Source organism: Nelumbo nucifera, chromosome 7 (genome assembly GCF_055504915.1).
Source record: "Nelumbo nucifera cultivar China Antique chromosome 7, China Antique-T2T, whole genome shotgun sequence".
Lineage (NCBI taxonomy): Eukaryota > Viridiplantae > Streptophyta > Magnoliopsida > Proteales > Nelumbonaceae > Nelumbo > Nelumbo nucifera.
The window spans coordinates 56,648,355-56,657,178 of record NC_142655.1 but is presented as its reverse complement, the minus strand read 5'-3'; positions in this window follow the sequence as shown (position 1 = coordinate 56,657,178).

Here is an 8,824-nt window from a genome sequence, read left to right as displayed (position 1 = left end):
AAATTAATGGTAAGGGATCATTAATTAAAGGAATTAATGAGAGAATTTGAATTATGTGCTAAAATTCAAATTTGTCTTGGAGTAATTCGTTAATTAATAAAAGAGAAATTAGACTTAAATAACCGACATTAATGAGAGATTCGGTATTAAATATGGATTAACGAATAACGATACAGATCTGAATTGTTTCGGGCTTGTATCGAACTACATCGAGCCCATATCGGCCAATACAAATCCAAAACAACTCGATACGGGCTCGTATCGGCTGATACATACGAAAAGAAACAGGAATGATTTATGCATGCATATCGGGTTTTTGAACCTTGATCTTGAGAGGAATTCTTGTAAGTTGTAACTAGTTTTTTCATCCCACAGTTATGGCTTTTTCATCAAATGGGTTTTGAGGCAGCTTTTGGCCTAAAGTAAGTGCTAGAAATGCTTATTTTAAGCCTTCCAAACATAGCATATGAAGGGATGGGAGATCCATCAGATGGATGGCTGAACCCTGTAGGAAGGTTGGGCGAAATTTCAAAAAATTTCTCTCCCATCCAGGAATTGTATTCCCTAATTTAGAAAACTGCATTTTCAATGTTCGTTTTTGAATCAAAACCAGACTAGATGTGAAACCAAAAGGGAAGTGAGGAATATACCTGATACAAAGTAAAAAGAACTCCCAACGTAGGTGGTCATGCACAAAGAGGATACTAAATCCGCCTCCACTGAAGATGATACTGCGTATGTTGAGGCAGGATCAACAAGAATGGTTATTTAGCAAGAACCTGGGATTCTTCACCAAGAAACAATATCAAGAACACTTTTTGATCACTCTAGTAAGTGGAGATTGAAACAATATCAAGAAACACTGCGTATGTGCCATGTTTGTCATTGCCTACAGAAAGGAGTGTGTTCTCTCTATGGAATTCGCCCCCTATTTATAATCCATTCAGGATCAGCTTCCTAATCTGATTAGGAATGAGACTTCCTAATCTAAATCTTGTATTTAGATCTGCACTCTCAAGTTGATATGACATATCTTATCCAACTGCTAATCTCAATCAAATTATAAACCCAAAATTGGCCCAATTTAATTAAACCATTTAAGCCCAGTTCGAAATGGACTTTAGGTCCATTAAGTCATATTGCTTACTTAACCCATTAAGTATTGGCTAGCTTGGTTCTCTTTGTATGGCATGGGACCCTTACATTGATCTACACATCAGCCACATGGGTTCAGTCTAGCCTTTGTTACAAGGCCTGGTTGAATTCACTGTAGGTCACAGTGAACCCCTGAGTCCATCACCATGGGCTCTTAATGGGCCCAACATTTATACTAAATGGTCATTGGGTCGAGCCATATTGTGAAAATCCAAGGACTGTGGGCAGATGCAATATTAGCCCATCAGGTATTATCCTCAATGGCCTTATACTTAACGTCTTAGCACATGATGATCAAACACTACCCGACAAGAGAGGACATCTCCCTTGGCTGCAAGGTACAGTGTTGCACTCTCTACTCACATAGATCCCGAGAATTAAAACCTTTTGCAAACCAATTTGAAACCATAATATATAAGTATATCTCTATATAAATATATTTTGTAAAACCAAATTTCAAACACATTTGAAATCCATTGCCGGCAGTTTAGGTTTCCATCAGAGAGAGTGCATTTCCCCGACCATTCATTTTGTCCGACAAAGGGGCTGATCTTGTCACTATGATCACCCACTCAGGTTAATTCTCAGACTGCCCCAACATACCCAGGTTTTGACCCGGTAAATGATCTCACTGATTGGCATATCAAAGACAACCCAATCCGACACCTAGTGCAATACCATAATCGAGTCTAGGGGTCAGGTGTAACATTTCAGTTTTGCCCATCTATCTCCAAGGTTCAGGGCAATACTGAAATTTGGTCCGGTTTAGGGTTTCAAGAAAACCCACACTGCATGTACCTCAGGTCTCATCCTGGTAGCTGAGACAAGCCACCCCAACCAACTTGGTAGCACATCAGTGTCAGCCTTGGCAAGATAAATCTCCCCAAATCTATCCAACGGCTGTGAAGGTTCTAAACTAACACAAATCTCATAAGTGTCCAATTTAAGGATATTACACAGAAACACACCATAATAACATGAATCAATTATGCACTTTATTCATTTATAATAAATGACAATAAGTACATCAATCTGATTGGAGCTAAGGGCATACACTATCTAACAGCCTAATAGTTATGTCTTCTTGCTATGTCTTGTAGGTATATAGAGTGTGGATTGGGAATAATGCACTGATGTGACCAATGATAATCCCCCACACTGGTGATAAAATATATGAGATCCACACTAAGAGGTTGAATGCTTGCGGGCTCATGTATTTTATGACTATTGCAAGTGTTATAATTGGTTCCACAACCTGTTGAACAGCTATTGCATTCAACTAATCCTATCATGGTTAGCTGGGTTTTTGCAAATGCAGCAAAAAGGTTATGGGCAAAGAATATTGTTGTGTAATGTTTTGCTACTATTCTTATATATTTTTCTCATGTTCTACTTCTCATATACACAAATTAACATATCCCTTGGTTATTTTGTTCTTGTTTCATTTACGCTTAGAAACTAGACATACATAGTTCATTGGTTTGTTGTTCTGGGTTGTGAGTGCACATCTCATTGGAGTTGAGGGCTTTTTAATGATAGTTTTAGGTTGTGTTTGGTACCATTGCCACTTCTTGTAATATTTTAGATTGATCAATACAAATTTTATGAGAGTATCTTTTTTTTTTCTACCACAAATGCTTTGAGTTATCAAATAACTTCTAGTATCGATCTTGTTTCTTTGGGAAACGTCAAATTTGGTGTTTCTACTATAAATGCTAACACCCTATCCAATGCCTATATTTTCTTTAGTGCAAGTGGTTATCTGGTGTGGTATGACAACAATTTCTCAAAAATCTGTACTGACAAACAAAAAATGTTGCAAGTGGAAGTGGTAATGGAACTGAACACAACCTTAATTACTAGATCAAATTGTTGGATTTGAAATGAATGAACCAGTTCAGACTTGAGAGGCAGGTTGCAAGACATGCTCATTTAAGTTCAAGGAATTAAGTGTAATTAACTAATTACGTAACCTTTTTTTTCTTCCATGGGCCCCATCTCTCTCTTTCCTCCTTTCCTTTATCTTTTTTTTGGGTAAATTGCTGAAACCTCCCCTAAAATTTGGTAATTGCAATCACCTCCCTTGGACTTTTTGACATAGTTGCAAGTTAATCCCTTTTCTCTTCATATGAATCACTAGCCCAAACCCTTCCAACCTCTTTTCTGAAATTTATTTATTTTTCAAATTTGCCCTTCATATCAATTATTCAAAGGTAAAATAGTAAATTTAAATTCTTTTTATTGTTTATAAAGTTTGTATTGTTTTTTTTATAGAAACCAGCCTAAATAGTAACTACATAGGTATTTTGGACACTTTCATGCCTGTTGTTAGAGATTTCTAATAGAGGGGTTCTATCTTTTGATACTTCTCATTGATGACCAACCATTTATCCTCATGGTTTGGTTCATTTGCTTTTGTATGCTTTGGAGACTTGTATCCCCATGTAGCTTTCTTTATTGAAATCAATTTCTCTTTATTACAAAAAAGAAATAAATATAGAGAGGTCTACTTGCAACTATCATAAAGTTCAGGGAGGTGATTGCAATTACTAAACTTCAGGGGAGGTTTCAGAAATTTACCCTTTTTCTTCTTTTCTTCCCTTCTTCCCTTCTTCCCTCTTTCTCTCCCAAGGCTCCCTCCTCTTCTCTCCTCTCTTTTTTCCCCCTTTTTTCTCCCTCTCTTTCTCACCCTATCTACCCCCTATTTTCTTTCTTATTTCAATCTCTCCCATGCTCACCAATTTTCCCTCCTAATATCCCTCTCCTCTCCCTCTTTCCTTTTTCTTTTTGGTTTCCCTCTCCCCAATGTCTCTTTTGCAATCCTCTTAAAACCCCAAAATCAGCACCCATGAGACAAATATAACTCTAAATAGATTCAACATCCTTCTATTCAACAGATTAATCTCTTACAGGCAACACTATATACCTTTTAACACAAATTGTTTTTTGCAATTTGTCAAAATTTTTCTACCAGGTTATGATTCCTTCAAGTGACAGAAAGTAATTATTTTAAATTTTTAATGTGATCCTGCGGGACTGTGGCCTCAAACGATTTGGAGGTCTACATTGTTTTGTCCATATTGTAATCAAGTTGTTGCATTTTTTTAATGCAATATTTCTTTTGTCCATGTTCTTAGGATTTTTGACAACTTAACCAGTTTATGGATAACCAATTTGTTGAGGTTAGTCAATGTATAAGAAAACTATGGAATGAGAATGAAATGCAAGATGTTGAAAAGGGGTTCATCTCTATATCTACTGTAGAAAAGAATGGTAAAAGTATACTATTGATCAAATCATTGAAATCAAAAGTAGATATACAAAGATTAAGTTCCACTAGTACATATAAATAATGAGGTTACTTGAAAGTTGCAACTTGCATTAATCTGACATTTTTCATGTTTATATAACAAGAAAATCATTTTAGCATTTGTGGTGGGCATTAGAAGTTCCTAAAACTATGTTTCTTTTTTTTCCGTTTTTTTTTTTGGATTGACAGAGTTTCACTTGATTGACCTTTATCTGCAGTTACTTAGTAGTTTCATCATTTCACATTCTTTCTTTCTACTATCAAACACACCCATTTGTTTTGATTGTCTTCACCTTTTCTCTTCACTCCTTTATATATATTTGTGTAATTTCACTAAGATCAGTGATAAGGGGAAGAATGGATCAACATGTCTAAAATGAAGGAAATTCTGAAATGTTGTTCAGGTAATTAAACCTCATCAAATATACAAATATTCCATGTCCTCTGAGAACAAAAATGTATTAATTAAAAAGATGCATGGAGAGAGAGAGAGAGAGAGAGAGAGAGAGAGAGAGAGAGAATCCAACGAAAGATCCTACTGCTCCTGCGTATTATGTATTCCTTAGAGGCACAACCTTGATGAAGGGTCCAACAAGGAGGAAGCCATGGGCAAGGCCAGCCTCAACACCCCTGAGCAGTGGGTCGACTGCCGTCCGGTAGGCAGGCAGATGGTTGGAGAGGTACCAAGCGATCAATGGGCTTGATGTTACTGGTATCTCTAGGCTTCCAATGAAGGGGTCTCCATTAATGGGCTGAATCACTGGATAAGTTGCATGGCTGTGTGGACACAACTATTGTTAGACATGTATAAGCACCATTGATTGAGTGTATTACTGTAAGTATTAATTAACCACAGTAGTTACCGGATAGGTTGTTCTATTTCTGGTAGAGTCATTTCTAGATGACTAATCTGACTGGTAACTACTGTGGTGAATACTGAAACCAATCTGATCTGTGCATGTAGAATGAAAGTTGAGACATATTTGAGAATAATTCATAATCACTCGATGGGTTCCTTATCAGGTCTCCAACTTTCAAATCCAGATGATTTATAGCTCTATCAGTCTATCACCCATTGGTTTCTCCTCAAGCTATGTATTCTTCCATAATCTTTTTTTTTTATAAGAAAACTGCTTTATTGAAGAATTCCTTTCCATTCCCATGGTTCACATCTTCTTGATTTAACATTCCATATATCTTCTTATAAATAGCCAACCTGTACAAAAAGCTTACAACAACAGTGAACCAGTGATCCAGTTAACAGCAGGTCTGACCTAGATGATCTACATTATATACACTACGATGAATCAACCTGGTTGAATAGTAGAAAGGTATCATAAATGGTTTAGGAACCAAGATATCAAATGATTTCACATTGCAGTGATCCATCACACAAGTTTTCACTTAAGACGGCACAAGTGATATGGATTCAATGACCTGCACAAATGCAACAAGTGGGTTATCCCGTTTGTAAATAAGGATAATCTAACACTTCATTTGGATCAAGGATTGGCCAGAATGGACCACATGTAAGGATAATCTAACACTTGAAACAATTATAAACAACAATTACATGCAACAAATATAATTTAGACAATAAGCCCATAATCAGGAACACATTAGCACTGGAAAGAGGAACAATGATCAGCCTGGTAAAGGAGCAGATTTGAACCAAGAAAAAGAGAAAAACCATGTTTTAATTTGTGGCCTCAAAGAAATGCCATTTATTATCCAACAATGCCTTACGAATAACAAAAAAAAAGTGCAGAAACAATAGCAGGATGGTACAAGTATCGTTACCATTGGGGGCAGAAGTGCGAAGACTAAAGCAAATAGCTTTTGTAGTTCAGAGATTAAAATAAATAAATAAAGAAAATAAAGACTTCAGAACTTTTCTTATTTCTTCTTCAAGAGTTAGGAGACTTGAAAACTTGCACCATAAGTATCAGTGATATTGATAAACAGCCAAAATGGATCATCTTCCTACACCAAACATATTCACTCTTTTGTCTCCTGGGAGGGAGGGAGAGAGAGAGAGAGTGAAATTTTTTGATTTAGCTTATGGTTTCCAAACTTGAATTCTGCTGTCAAGAGAAGATGTTATCGTGCAACTGTCCTTTGGGTGAGAATTCACATTTGTTACCAGGAAAGAATAACAAGAAATCCTTTTTTTTTCTCTATTACCAAGATTATGACCCAGATTCCAAATTACCATGGTAGCTGCAAATTGAATAAGGATTCGTGTAAGAGACTCCCTATTTTTATATACATAATAAAAGTACAAAAAAAAAGTAAACAAATCACAAAAGTATAGTGAAACACTACTTTAGTAATGACAAACATTAAGAGAGAGAGAGAGAGAGTGCCGCTAGGCAATGACAAACATGGCACATTTGCACATGATACAACTATGGAAAACTTAACTAGACTCCTTATTGGTATCCAATGAGAAACATTTCAAACACAGTCCTCTTATTTGGGAGGTGCTAATGGGATCCATACCTTCACAAGCGTCCAGGTTATAGACAATTGCCAAAGCAAGAATTAGGAGGAGAGAGTACCACTAGGGTCAAGAGTCCATGTATATCAGTATATGAAAATCATTCATTAGCTTATCAAGAAGACAGGCGAAATTATTCCACTCAATCCAGGATCATCACAAAAATTGAAAATCTATAAGGATCCATTGGAAGACAGAGTGATGATATTAAAAACCACACATCAAAGAGGGGTGAGGAACATAAGCAAATGGAGAATCCAATCACCACACATCACCCCTACTTAAAATTCAACATAACTAAAGCTTCAAAGTTGTGAAGCCATCCCACTTTTCATTGATACTTGTACATGTGCCAGAGACTGATATGAGTACAAGGTCTTGGATTCAGCAAGCCTGAAAAATAGGATTTGGGTGGCATGCTTTAATTTTAAGTTGCATTGTTTAATGATATATCTTTTAAGTTGAATAAATAATGGGATAATTGTTGAAATAGAAAAAGAAGAGATTATATTCAGATGCAGAAATCAGTACAAATAACACAAAGCAAATAAAAATTGATTATCAAGTATTAAATATTTACAGTTCATGTCCAAATTTTATCCTAAGAATTTGAGGTCTTTTAGTCACATAGTACAGATATGGCAAAGAGAAAAGCCCCCACAAGTATTGTGCTGGTGTCACTGTCCAAAATGTATATGTGTAGAACGCCCATTTAGAAATTCGATGTTCACCGGAAATTATAATGTGCCATCCTTGTTAATAAATTCTGTAAAGTTCTAAAGAAGAAAACTTCACCACTGAGTAGTGAGCCCAAAAGCATGACGCTAAGGATGCATCCACTAGGGCTGTTCATAAGAAGGCCCAATCCGACCAAACCGACCAACCCAGACCGATCCAACCCGAGTCAGTCAGGTTTTCATCAGCACGGGTCAGTTTTGGGTTTTGCAAAATCGATGATTCGGGTCGGTTTCGGTTTTCACACAAGAAAACCGAAACCGACCCAAACTGAACCGACTTAGTTCCTAGTTCAAATATGAAGTTCCAAAGCCCATTAGGCCACCTAGTTTTTGAATGGTTGCAAGAAACTTTGGATTAGTGAGTAGTGATTAATGAACAACTTTTGTGGTTAACTTTTCATTTAAATTTTATCATAGGAGATGGCTGAAATGATGTTCAATTTATGACTGTTTTTTAAATTAGCAAGATTTTATCACAGGGATGAACTTAGAACCGAAATCGACCCAACCCGACTCAAACCGACCAGGTCGGTTTTGCTTAACACTGGGTCGGTTTTGGTTTCTATGTCAGGTAACCCGACCAGGTCAGGTCGGTTAGAAAAACCGCAGTAAACCGACCCAACCCGACCCGTGAACAGCCCTAGCATCCACAAGATCCCAAAAGAAATGAAGCTATCCTCAGGTCCACCAGTTACATGAGCTTCAGTGTTGGTAAGGCAATAATCCATCTTGTAAGACCATTAAGTAAGAGAAACCAAATTTGCATTAGGGGATCCAAAATTGCATTAACCCAATCACCCTACATAGAAACACTACCCTGAAGGATGGAATAAATGGTGGAAAATGGTTTAGAATCTACAAAATAGATGAGTTAGAAAAAACACTAAAATTATGGCATCAAAACTTGCAAATATGGCCCTTGTATTCTTGCAATAGTTCCCCGGTAGTCCTGTCATAATCAACATCCATTTAAATGGACAAATGGAATATAAATTATATCTATTTTACGTAAAATAACCACAAGACATTACCTGTTGATGGAAGCCCATCCCAAGGCTCACATCACCTTAGGGGTGACAACTCATATGATAAGGATAACGGCTAGAGATAATTCAAGAATTC